Genomic DNA, 13080 nt, shown 5'->3' with positions numbered 1-13080 from the left:
TAATTAATTTATCCTGGTTAGCCACTTCAGTCATATGTTATTATTAGCCTTCTCCATTCTCTCTGCTAGATAGCATGAGGTCCCATTAGGTGGTTTCAGACCGCCTCGAAGGTCGGCAGTTCCAGGTATTTTGGTAATGTGAAAGCAAACTACGCATAATTTCCCCGAAATAAAATACCCGCTAAATAGTAGGTACTTGGTGAAATTACGAGAACTTTCGTGGGGATTTTCCAAGGTCGCAGGTATTTTGGCAATGTGAAAGCAATTTATGGGAACTTTAAGCCCAGTGTTTCGTTGGGCGCGGGCACCTTGGGTGGCTGCTGGGCTAGTGATTTTGAATATCGTGCCTTGCCTGCTTATCAGACCATACTTGCGCATGCTCGTAACTTCAGGAACTTATCCCAAAAGGTATGTTTCAGGGCGATGTGAATGCAAGAATAATTAATAATTTTTAGCCTAAAAAAGCTTTCGTAATTTAACAGGGATTCCTTGTATGATCGAGGCGGTTTGAAACCCCCTATTTCAGATATTCAGATATTCAAAATTTATTGTCATGCTCAAAATAAAAATTACATTGGCACAAAAATCATATTCCTGCTGTTGGTATACAAAGAACAATATATAACATAAAATAAATAATTACAAAAATAATGGCATTAAATAATATACAAAGCAAAAATTACACAAAGAGTCAAAGACCTAATACTAACCCAGTACAAAATGATACACTGCAAGGGCAGCTGCACTGAAAACTTTACCTGGTGCCGAGGGGGGAAACGCCTCAAGCACGGTGCCAGTCCAACACATCCATGGGCCCCGGTTCGACATTGAAACAATCACAACACATCACACTACAAAAACACAAATAACCCGTCCACACCACACCAGTACCCCCAAAAACTCCACACCAAAAACACACCACACACCTCACACCACAACACAAACCACAAACACACCATACCAACCCACACTACACACCACTACAAGTCATCGATATCAATGATGTCGAAACGGCACCCATCCAGTGCCGGAAACCACCACCACGCCCGGCGGTCCCCCCTCAGGACCAAGCAGCATTGCCTCAGCACAGCTGCCCCCGCAACGTATAAAAGTAATATATATTTTTAAATGTTTTGGCTGTCACTTGGCTGGGGTTCAAACCCAGGGCCTCTTATTCACGAGTCTGATGCTCTCTACCACTGAGCTGGTGCAGTGGTCCACCTGCATTCCCCCAACCAGTTATCGGGAGGAGAGACCTGCGGGTCACAGTTCTGCGTGTACGCCCTTCCAGGCGACCCAGATTGGCTGGCTCCTCCAAAAATACGCCTTTGAATGTCTTTGACAGAAAAACAAATGTTGTGCATCATCATCACCACTGAGCCACCATGTCTTTTATTCTACCATATATCTCTTAATAAATCTGTCTGCTTGTTCTGGTATTTACGATGTAATTCACATAATGTAGATGTCAGTTTGTGTACTGGACACACTGTTGCTAGGGATGAGTCATATTTGGGGTTGTACTTGTAGTTCCTAAACCACAGTGGTTTTTCTTCCTGTTATAAATTAATTAAAAGTCATTCAGACCTTTACTTTAAAACACCCACATATCCTTAAATATCCAGCAATTTTATATCCTTGAATCAAATTAGGCCTACTCATTTTCAAAGTTTGATGATAAAAGTTGATATAAATTGACTTTTCCACACGATAGAAAGCACTTTGAGTCATTTGAGATACAACCATTGGTCAATCATCAACGTATAGGAAAGAACTCGGTCAAAAAAGTAAGTAGATAAATTCTATATCGTTACCATAAAACACAAACTTGTGCGAATGTTTCAATAATACTGGGAGAAATATTGTACTGAATGTCAATATTACAGATTTTCATTATGTCAAGGTCTTTATAATTTATTGAACATAGTTTTTCAAATCATTAACAGCATTTTAATGTTCAAGTATGGAATGAAGCAAGAATTCTGGGTACAGACTTTGCATTTCAGCGCATGTATCAAGGCACAATTCATACCAAAAATCAGGTCTGCTTCATCTCCCTTTTTCTTTTTTTTCATATTTCATTATTCTTTTAATGAAATCACAATTGGTCAAATCTTCTGCTCAGGATATGTTAAATGTGATGGGGTATGGATGTAACGGGCAAGATCGTCATTATAGCAAATATTTTGTTACAAGGAAGATTGTTTTTTTCACACTAATGAACCTACCTCCCCCTACATGTATAAAAAATAGATTTTATAAAATACACATTGGAGAACTCAAAGTGGGACAAGAAAACACCCATTCACTCATGGTACATACCTATTCATGAGCATTGTTTAACTGAAATATTTCAAAACTTTGAATTCAATATTTTATCATATACCTTTTATACCTCAAATTGATTATCAATTTAATAAGGTTATATTTTTTCCGCCCTGGAATTCCCCTTTATATTGTGTTTTTACTTTTCATTGAAACCCAAAGCTTGATGATAGATTGGTAATGGGAATACCCCTTTATATTGTGTTTTTACTTTTCATTGAAACCCAAAGCTTGATGATAGATTGGAGTTGCGTACTTAATGGGCCAGCATACATAGTGAATGACTCATTTCATGTGATAACTTGAGTATGAAGTGCTTAGAAATATTTGTATTAAGTGCTATATGAATGTTTCATGTTATTATTATTACTTTATACTTGTGCAGTTGTGCTGGTATGCCTGCCTTATTCTCATTTTTTTCACTTTCCTCATTTGTAAAATAATAATATCTGTAAGCAACTATTGAAAATATTGTAGTATAACATGGCTATGTGAGAGACCAAGAGAGAGAGAGAAAAAAAGAGCAAATGAAAGATAATGATACATGTAGCGCATACATTCGTAATTCCGAAGCTTCGTAATTCCGAAGGTTCGGTTATTCCGAAGGTTCGTATTTCCGAAGGTTCGTAATTCCGAAGGTTCGTCAATCCGAAAACGAAATAAGGTTCGTAATTCCGAAGGTTCGTCAATCCGAAAACGAAATAAGGTTCGTAATTCCGAAGGTTCGTTAATCCGAAAACGAAATAAGGTTCGTAATTCCGAAGGTTCGTTAATCCGAAAACAAAATGAGGTTCGTAATTCCGAAGGTTCGTCAATCCGAAAACGAAATAAGGTTCGTTAATCCGAAAATGAAATAAGGTTCGTTAATCCGAAAGCGAAATAAGGTTCGTAATTCCGAAGGTTCGTTAATCCGAAAACGAAATAAGGTTCGTTAATCCGAAAATCAAATAAGGTTCGTATTTCCGAAAATGAAAAATTATTCATTTTGGTAACAAAAACGGTGTTGTCATTACAAGATTACACGATATTATGCAATGACGATCGATGGTACATGCATGTGTTGTGGCCAAAAGCATGTATTTCATTAAGAATAGGCGCCCTGATCAAGCATAGGCTAATTTCGATTTATCTGAGCAATTGCTGCCTAAGCAAATGGTTTAAAGATGCAGGGGATCAAGTGTGTTGGTCGCGTGCGAGTAACCTCTAGATAATAGGATTTGTATTGGAGGGGATGTCATTTTTAATAACAGCTTCTGCTGGTAATAAAAATAATACTATAATAATGATCCTTGTGAGATGTTGAAAGCGCGAATCGCAAGCTCAAACTAGTAGACATTCCATGTAACAAGACGTGAACTTAAACATTCTGAGCAGTTTTTTTAATCGTGAGAAAGATGTGTATCTTTCTAAAGAAATTATTAACTCGAGGGCGAGTTGTAATTTGTTTATATACTGACCTGTTTTAAGGACTGCATTTAGTGACTCGAGCGCGAACCGCAAGCTTAAAATTTGTGATATTTCACCTGAAAAATGGACATTTTATATTTTTGTAACCAGGAATAGAATGAGTTCCTCAATAAACAATACTTGATGCGAGCGAGAAACGTGAGCCAAAATTTTCCGATTTCCAACCTGAAAACTGGACATTCTAAGCATTCTTGTAAAAAAAATAATAGCTGGGAGAACAGTTTTCAGAACTGAAGTGGCTTCCCTGGGTAAATAATATCTATATCAATATTATCATTCTAGGCCTACATGAAATTTCCAAAAGTTTGAGCACGTGATTCACTCGCAACATCTCACAAGGATGCCCTTTTAACAGTAATTGACCAAAAAGGCGAATTTTACATCTTCAGATTTGATTTCTTTCCCCCCCCAAACCGCTTGCTCGCTACGCTCGCAGAAATGAAACGTAAATATATAATTTATCAATCAGTGATCACTTAATTTTTTTTTGCTCAATTCAATTACTACAAAACACACAACCTCTTTACACAGATGATAATCTCATGGTGAAAATATACGTTTGCACCAAATTGCCCCTATTGGCCCCTTTTTTGGCTTTGCCCCACCCCCCCCCCAAGGAAAATATATTCCGCCGCCACTGGTTGAAACACGCATCTTCTTCATGGCTAACTGCAAAAAGTTCTTTAAATGTCCCCTTTAGATCAGGTCAGAGCTTATATATTTAAAATTTCTGTTTGCGATCTTGCTCGCAGTTATTATCTGAAGTTAGTTACATAGGCATTTCGTTTTGAAGATCACAAACATATTGCCCATCATATTAAAAAAATATATAGCTCACGCTCGCATTATTTAAAAAGGGTTTATCATGCTATTACATATTTACTTTATTTTATAAGTATAAAGCTAATTATTGACTGTTAGGACTACCCTTTCAAAGAAACAAACAAAAATCAACTTTAAGCTGCCGATCGAGGAAAATGTGGCTGAAAAAATATTGCCCCCCCCCCATTTGACGAAAGTTGGATCCGCCGGGAGGGAGGCAGGGGCACTTGCACCCCAAAATGAAATAAAAAACAGGGAAATGAATATTTTCCAAAATGGGAAAGTTCCTTTTTCAAAAATAAATACGCCGTTTTTCGTGTTTTTTTCGAAATAAAATACTCTTTTTAAAGTATACAAGTTAAGTTTTCAGGCTGGAATATTGCAAATTTTCAGCTTGCGCTTCGCACTCTCATTCGATTGGTGAAATATGCATCCTAAAGAGGTCACTAAATGCTTTCTTTAACAGGTTCCTTTTCTGGTCAGTATGTTTAAGCTGCGTTTTGCGCTCGTGTTAATTTTTTAGTTAGATGCACATCTTTTTAATGACAGCAGAAATCTGCTCGGATTTTTAAAAACTTATTTTCATTTTTTATTGAAATACCCTAAAGTTTTAGCTTATGATTCACGCTCGCAACACCTCGCAATTATGCCATTTTAAGAATAATTGACGCCAAAAACGTTTTAAAACTTCACCTTTGAATTTGTTTTACCAAGCCGCTCGCTCATTACACTCTCTCCCGAAAAATAAAGCCTAAGTATACGTTTTGCCATAATAAGAAATCACTTCAAAAAAGGTTTTTCTCTACTTAATCACTATCAAACACACAATGACTTCAAGCAGATGATAATCTTAAGGGGAAAATATCACCAAAGTGTCCATTTTGACGTATGAGTTTCATTTTTTGGCTTTACCCCCCAAACGAAAATTTGTTCGGCCGCCCTTGCCTTCCCATCCTCATAACAATTGAACGGCAACAGTGTCCCCCGCCCCATCCCCCTTGCCTCTGCTTTCCCGGTTTTCATTTTTCGGATTAACGAACCTTATTTTGTTTTCGGATTAACGAACCTTATTTCGTTTTCGGATTAACGAACCTTCGGAAAAACGAACCTTATTTCGTTTTCGGATTAACGAACCTTATTTCGTTTTCGGATTAACGAACCTTCGGAAAAACGAACCTTATTTCGTTTTCGGATTAACGAACCTTCGGAACAACGAACCTTATTTCGTTTTCGGATTAACGAACCTTCGGAACAACGAACCTTATTTCGTTTTCGGATTAACGAACCTTCGGAACAACGAACCTTATTTCGTTTTCGGATTATCGAACCTTCGGAACAACGAACCTTATTTCGTTTTCGGATTATCGAACCTTCGGAATAACGAACCGTCGGAATAACGCCACAAATGTTCGGATTAACGAACCCTTTTTCGTTTTCGGATTAACGAACATCGAGGTATAGGCAATTTACGTGTTTCGGAATTACGAACCTTCGGAATAAAGAACCTTCGGAATTACGAAGCTTCGGAATTACGAAGTGTAACCACATGTAGACAGGAAGAGTGTGAGAGAAAGAAAGAAAAATTGGAAGTAACTTCAAGTGAGGGATGGAGACTGAGGCCCATTATTCTGAAGTCATCTGTAATACTTAAACTCAGGTTTAAAGTTGTAGTTTAAGTATGGGAAGCTAAAAGTATCAAATTTTTTTATTAAGTTGTATATTTCTTTGAGTTTATTGTGCTCTTTCCTGATTCATCGATGGTGAAGACACTCATCTATTTATACTTCCTATACAATCATGAATGATTTGAGAGCCAAGTGAGCTAAAGTATGATATCTCTACTATTAGTGATTTATGTAACGATTGGCTCTCCATACTTGAACCACAACTTTAAACCTGAGTTTGAGTTAAACCTGACTTCAGAATACGGGCCAGAGAGGCATGGAAAGAAATAAGAGAGAGAGATCTCAAGAGAAAAGGAGGAGGGGGGGGGGGGTAGTACACAAAGTATTTACTCATGTGAGCATTATTTCGTTTATTACAAATATTCAAAGCAAAACGCCTCCCCATATGAGAGAAGAAGCATGCATGTGTTCAAAATTTATAACCCTGTAAAAAATAATGTGATGTGGAAAAATTTGCAGTTTTCATTCAATACCTACATGTAGCCTATGTCCTCAACAAGAGCTCATGAGCTCTCCTTCCTTCAGCGAATACTTTAGAAATGGAACATTGTTTTTATTACAAGAATAGTATTTCTGTTGATTGTTTGTCTGTGTTTGCTCTTTCTTTAAGGCCTGGTCACACCGCCCGAGCGTTGTTGGAGCGGTAGGGAGAGAGGGTCGAATTTCGCTCACAAAATTGGGGAAAAAATTGGAAAAAAAAACAAACAATAGAAATAAAAAATGGTGAACGGTAGCGAGCGGTGATGATTTTTTCTCTCCGCTCCAGGACCGCTCCAACAACGCTCGGGCGGTGTGACCAGGCCTTAAGAGAAGCACAAATTTATGTCTTGGTTGCCAATGTTTCAATGGTCCAATAAGGTTTTCTGAAATTTTAGTCATTTATAAAATACATCGGTGACACATCATTTGTTCCTGCGACAATTGCTCCAGGCTTTTGTTTATAAAAGACGTAGGTTTTGGGTTTAATAGGGTTGCTATAGGGTTTTATGTTAGTTTTAGGGTAGGGTATTGTGTTACAGACTTAATCCAGTGTTGAAATAAAAAATTAGCAATTTGATTAGTGTGTGGAATTTGTGGCAGAGCAATTGTCACCAGAGGAAATGCCATAGAACCATTTCATCTTACATGTACAGATGTACCTCTCAATATGAAATTGTGGAAAAGAGTCTGAAGATTTCAAGACTAGCTCCTTTCTCCCACTCATTCTGTGCTCGTCATGCCCAGCTGGTCACTTAAAGGGCAAGTATTTAGAAAATGCCTGTGATAAGAAATTTCCTTTCTGAATCATATTAATATAGGGCAGTCATGTTTGTGGATTATGAACTTGATAATATGCTCAATAAACAATAGTATCTTTTGTGTAAATATCAGTCAATATAGAGAGGGGGAAGTGCATTGATTTGTAATTATGATAATTAGGATCTCTACTAATATTTAAAAGAATTGTTAAACATCTCTGTTAACAGTTAAATTGTATTTTAGGACAGTTTGAGAAAAATGAACTAATATGTTCAACAATCAGTAGACCCTTTCACTTACAATTTTATTTTATAGGCCTTATGATATGGCATTAGACAGGGAAATCAACACACTCTAAAAATAATATGATGTAAAGGGGTTTACAAATCACTTGAGGAATGACAGCACTTTTTGTAAGGATAGAAAATGCCGTCTATAGTCAGCCCTTTTTCCCCCCTTTATGCACTTTTTTCAGTGTGCTGTATCAATATTTGTATGGTGAAAGTCATTGGAACAATTTATGCTCAAAAGTAGTTAGAGGAGAGAAAAAAAATTGCTGGATCTTTCAAAATACTGGGGTTTTATACACAAATTGTTTCTAGTTTACTTGTTCTTTCACTTCAGGTTTAATTGAACCATTTGATCAAAAAAGTAACTCACCTTTTCTTAAAAAAAATAGGACTGTACAGTCTGATAATGTTAATATAAGGGGGAGGGCAATGTTTATATGAGTGTTAAAAAAAAATTGAACTTTATGAATAAATTCACAATTTTCCTTCAGCTAGGGGGGAGGGGCAAACCATGCATCTGCCCCTGGGTCTGCCATTACTTACACATTCAGTTAAGATGTATGTAGACTGAGTTAAAGCTTTAATGATCTTGCTGTCAATTAATAGGACAAACAGGCTTGACATTGTCTGGTATTTGTATACGCCTAACGGAAGCTTCTGAGGCATGCAGGCGTTCTGCTTCTGTGCTTATATCTCCTTCAGTGTTGTTTAGCGACAATCTGTCTACTTCTCATTGCATGATTGCAGGGGCTTGGAAGGGAGGGGGGGGGGGTGGTTCATGTACATGTAGATACACATAGGGCCTACAGTTAGGCCCACATATCTCTATTTACCCTAGGTATTTCCACATAAGTAGTAGGCCTATATCTACTTATGTACATGAAAAGTAATTAAAAAGTGTACTTTGCAGTAATATGAAGAGGATTTTAAGAAAAATAGAAAAAAAATGAAAATCAAATAAAATGAATCTGATGGATATTTTGCGATCCCTATGTCAAGTCTGGGGGTGTGGCAGAAAACACAACGAAAGGGGCGACTATAATAGCGTCGGTCTTTCCTGCCCATACTTTGAAAAACTAGCAAATGCTACACCAAAAAATACTGAATTGTAACACCAGTTCAGTATCTATAAGAAACGCCAGAGAGGTGTTGGAACAACACCACTTCAGTTTTAGGTTAAGTTTAACACCAGATAGGCATTCAAACAACATTTATCAGTGCTAATATCAGTTTGATTCTGAACTGGTGTTTTTTCAACACTTCCCTGACTCAGATATATAGATACTGTGCTGGTGTTAAATCATCACCGGTGTTTCTGCAGTATAAGAAGTACTTAATTTATACAGGAAACTTAGTAAAGGGAAATTCTAGAGTATGCTAAAGAAACACCTGGGCAACTACCTGGAAATATTTAAGAAGTATTTTGTATTATTTCCCTGGATTTCCAACTATTTCCCATTTTCCTAAAAAATTATCTTGCCGGTATTTACCACCAGTACTTTCTGTTCTTCCAAATCCTGGAGGTGACCATACAACCAACTGATTCAGCTTCAGTTTCAGTCTAATTTATTTTCCATATCACATAAAATATAATATTCTATTATTTACATTCAGCAAGAAAGAACAAAACATTAATATAGCACAAAACAGTAGTTCAATGGAAATTAGACAATGATAATAACATTTGAAGAAGCTAATTGGAGACATAGATGAGAATATTGAGTGAAAATATTTAAAAGCAGAGCTTGTAAAGTTGTAATTCATATCACTATTGTCAATTTGTTGTAAAAATATCAATATAAAGAAAAAAAAATTATTAATAAGATCATGTGAAAATGTCTGTGAAGTTAGACTAGGTACTCAGTGAACCTATATTCTGCGTGGGATGAAGGATGAATTGAACGTAAATGAAAGGATATGGAATAATAGGAGTGTGGGCCTTTAAGTGGGATGGGCTTTTACAGCATTCCAAAACAGCGCGTGTTGCTCGAGTGATCAGCCCATCGGAGGGTGTGAGCAATCACACACAGATGCGTTCTAGTTGTCGTACTGTAAGGGTGGATAGTGGATAAGTCGTGCATGTTTGTGGATAGTATACCAAGTTGGAGAATATAGTGAGTATAGTGAGAATATACATGTATGTTTGTAAAATCATTATATAGAACTCGTTGGTAATAAAGTGTGCATCTCATTTTTTTCTGGTTTGTGCTTTGTGGTGGTAGAGGATTATATTTCGATGGTATAAGGGATGGATGTTCACATACATGTATATATTCATATCAAATTTGGAATATAATTTTGTGACATATGTGTATAGGCTATGTGTATCATGGACATGTTTCTTCTCATCTCTCTTATAATAAAATATAAAACAAGTGATGTTTAAGGGTATAGTAAAAGAAGGGGTACCAATCCTTGCTGTGTATTGAAAAGATAAGTTGCAAAAAATTCTTGAATGGGTTGGGGGTGCAGACAATAGGAAAAAAGGTTATCATTTAAAAAAAATCTATAATTTGCATAAAACCAAATGGAAAACCCCCTCATGAATGGAAAAAAAGCTCTTTTGCTTTCAAAAGGGGGCATTTTTCTCAAAAGGGGAGGGTTAATGTACATCTCATGTTGGTTTTGCTGAGAAAGATGTACAAAACATTAAAGGTAAATGCCAGTTGTGGTAACGATGTCAAAATGAGTTCGTACAGAATCCAATGAAATGACCACCAAAGTGTCTGTTTGTATTTAATATGTGCCAAAGTGTTCAGGAAGAAATTGTGTAATTGCTGAGAAATTACCAAATAAGCACAGGATTCGGGTCAAGCGTCGGGCCGACATTCAAAGGAATAATATTACTCTGTCCCACGTGCGCATATCTGTGTTGGTGATCTTCAGTGTGAACATTTTTCGGTGTAGATTTCAAGATTTCACAAAGTTCAGTTTATGTAACTGTACCAGATCTAGATCCTTGATGACATACTGACAATGAAGGCTGGTTTTACAGACTTTCTCATGAAATCAGTGTTTACTGCAACTACTGGCATTTCTCCTTAAACTTCCCCTTTTTGTGAAAAGTTCCCCTTTTGAAAGTAATTTAGAGATTTATTACATTCAAGTGATTTGATTTTCTTCATTTATGTCCTCTTTGAGAGTGATAAATCTTTTTTGCTAGCCTTTCATGGGGGGGGGGGGCTTGTATTTGTTTTTTTTATAGTACATATATGTACATGCAAAAGTACCAGTAAACCAGTGTGAGAAACATCAGATGGCCTCTTAATCTGTCACTCCTTGAGAGGCTATTAATTAATAAACACACCTGTTTGGATGCGTTAATAAGATGAAATTATGAACAGTGTACAGGTAGTCTGCCATTAAAAGACCCATTAATCTTCTTACACTACACACACTATATCTATTATGCATCACTTAACAAAAGTGTGCTTCAAATTTACCAGGGGGAGTATATAGATCTCCAGATAAGAAATCAAGATGTGTAAGTGCAGACGTTAGTACACATAGCCATCAATGAAGACATGTCTTTGCATATATTTTTTTTAAATTACAGTCAAAGAGCAATACATAGATGCTGAAATTTGCATGCTTGAGATTTGGTTTTACAAAAAAGACAGAAAAATAGCAAATAATCAAGTGCTTGACATTAATAATTCAACACACTAATAAGTTAATTTAATTTTAATAGGCCTTTAAGTTTAGACTATACTTCATGTAATACTTTATTTGATGTTGGCACCTGCTATCTTTGAAAACGAGTGATATTTAAAGTCATCAAACCACATAATAAGAGCTTTGATTGAATCAACAAGACAAAATGACAATTCAATACTATTAATCCATTTTAAAACCAACCTGTCCCATTTTGCATCATCTTTATTAAATCAGTTGATAACTTGCCAATTAGCTGTTAAGTCACTGTAGATTCGTAATTTGATTTCCTCTGCATTTCCCTCATTCATTAACCAGCTGGCAAATTTTCATCTTCCTCGTTGCTAGAAGATAGTTCAAAGAATAGGCCTACATTTAGCCATTAACATGTAAAGAGTTGAAGGGATTGATAAACATTTTGAGCTTAGTATTATAAAGAATACAGAAAATGTAGACAATTTGAGGTGTAATTGAAAGAATTCAATAATCTGAAAGTCAATCAAAGGGGATAAAAAGCCTGTTTTATGCATTTTAGTTGTAGTGACTGTATTTAAACTACATAACAATCTGATATGGTATCTTAGGTATAAATGAAAATGGAAAATATATTTGAAAACAATATTATTCGTTGTTAACTTCTAGTTCTTGAATCATTTTTTTTTAGATTTTCAAAATAATTGATCATGTGACCTAGAAGTGAGTGAACATATTATCAGAGTAATAATATCTAAAATATCAGCAGGATATATTTTAGTAAGATGTATTTTGATTGATTTTTTCCATAGCTTTGATTTAATGGGTGAAGTTAATGGAAACTAATCAGTCAAGCAGGAAAAAATTCCTTTTCAGCCTTGCATTCATGAACATAGCCTTCAAAAGAGCTATTCAAAAATTTCCAGTAACAAAAAAAAAATCACCCAATTGAGGCATTCAGGCAAAGTATCATCTCTGCCTTACCTGTCGTTTGGGGGTAAATCAAATTTTAATAAAATGGTGATTAGGATGATACAACATAATGAATCTGAATACTAAATAAACTGAAATATACAAAATTTAGCATTGATAATAGTGATAAGTACAAGTAGAATAGTAATTAGTGATTTTTCATTATCTATGGAATTGTACAAAATATGTAAACTTTGAAATGAACTTTCTACATTTTTGTCTGTTTTTGTCATTCTTCTTCTTTTTCTGTACATCCTTTATAAAACATTTAGTCTGAATTTTTTATACCCTCTCAAATTAGACCCTATAGACATGTAGCTTTCCTATCAAAAATAGATACCCTTTTTTCATTATTTTAGTGTTTTTGACACCCTTATTACGTTACATACATAACATGCCCTATCTTGAAAAGACATCCTTATTACATGTTTTTTTGGTTGCGCATGGTATCCACTCGTCAATTTACGTGCCCCCCCGGTGTATCCTTCATAGTTGTAGATCAACACCGTTCAGAGCTGTATATACATTATACTATAGCTTACACTCTTCTTATATTGTTCTTATCTGTTGAGTGGGTCTAATTTGTCATTTATTTTTATCCTGAAAGTCAATTATGGAAATCAATACCAATTAAGTATTAGAAATAAAGAACT

At 35.8% G+C, this 13080-nt stretch overlaps 1 protein-coding gene across 2 annotated transcripts in view; it reads left to right on the top strand.

Moving 5' to 3' along the window:
- LOC121422061 (tetraspanin-11-like) overlaps window positions 1–13080 on the top strand; it is a 33873-nt gene that overhangs the window by 3122 nt on the left and 17671 nt on the right. The window contains exon 1 of one of the 2 annotated variants that reach the window (XM_041616864.1): window positions 9839–9942. The exons of the other annotated variant lie outside the window; for it this stretch is intronic. The gene's annotated coding sequence lies outside the window, so the exon portion shown is untranslated. Of the gene's footprint in view, window positions 1–9838; window positions 9943–13080 lie in introns of those variants that run through there. 2 annotated transcript variants of the gene reach the window in all.

Source organism: Lytechinus variegatus, chromosome 9 (assembly GCF_018143015.1).
Source record: "Lytechinus variegatus isolate NC3 chromosome 9, Lvar_3.0, whole genome shotgun sequence".
Lineage (NCBI taxonomy): Eukaryota > Metazoa > Echinodermata > Echinoidea > Temnopleuroida > Toxopneustidae > Lytechinus > Lytechinus variegatus.
This window is presented reverse-complemented; position numbering and strand designations above follow the sequence as displayed.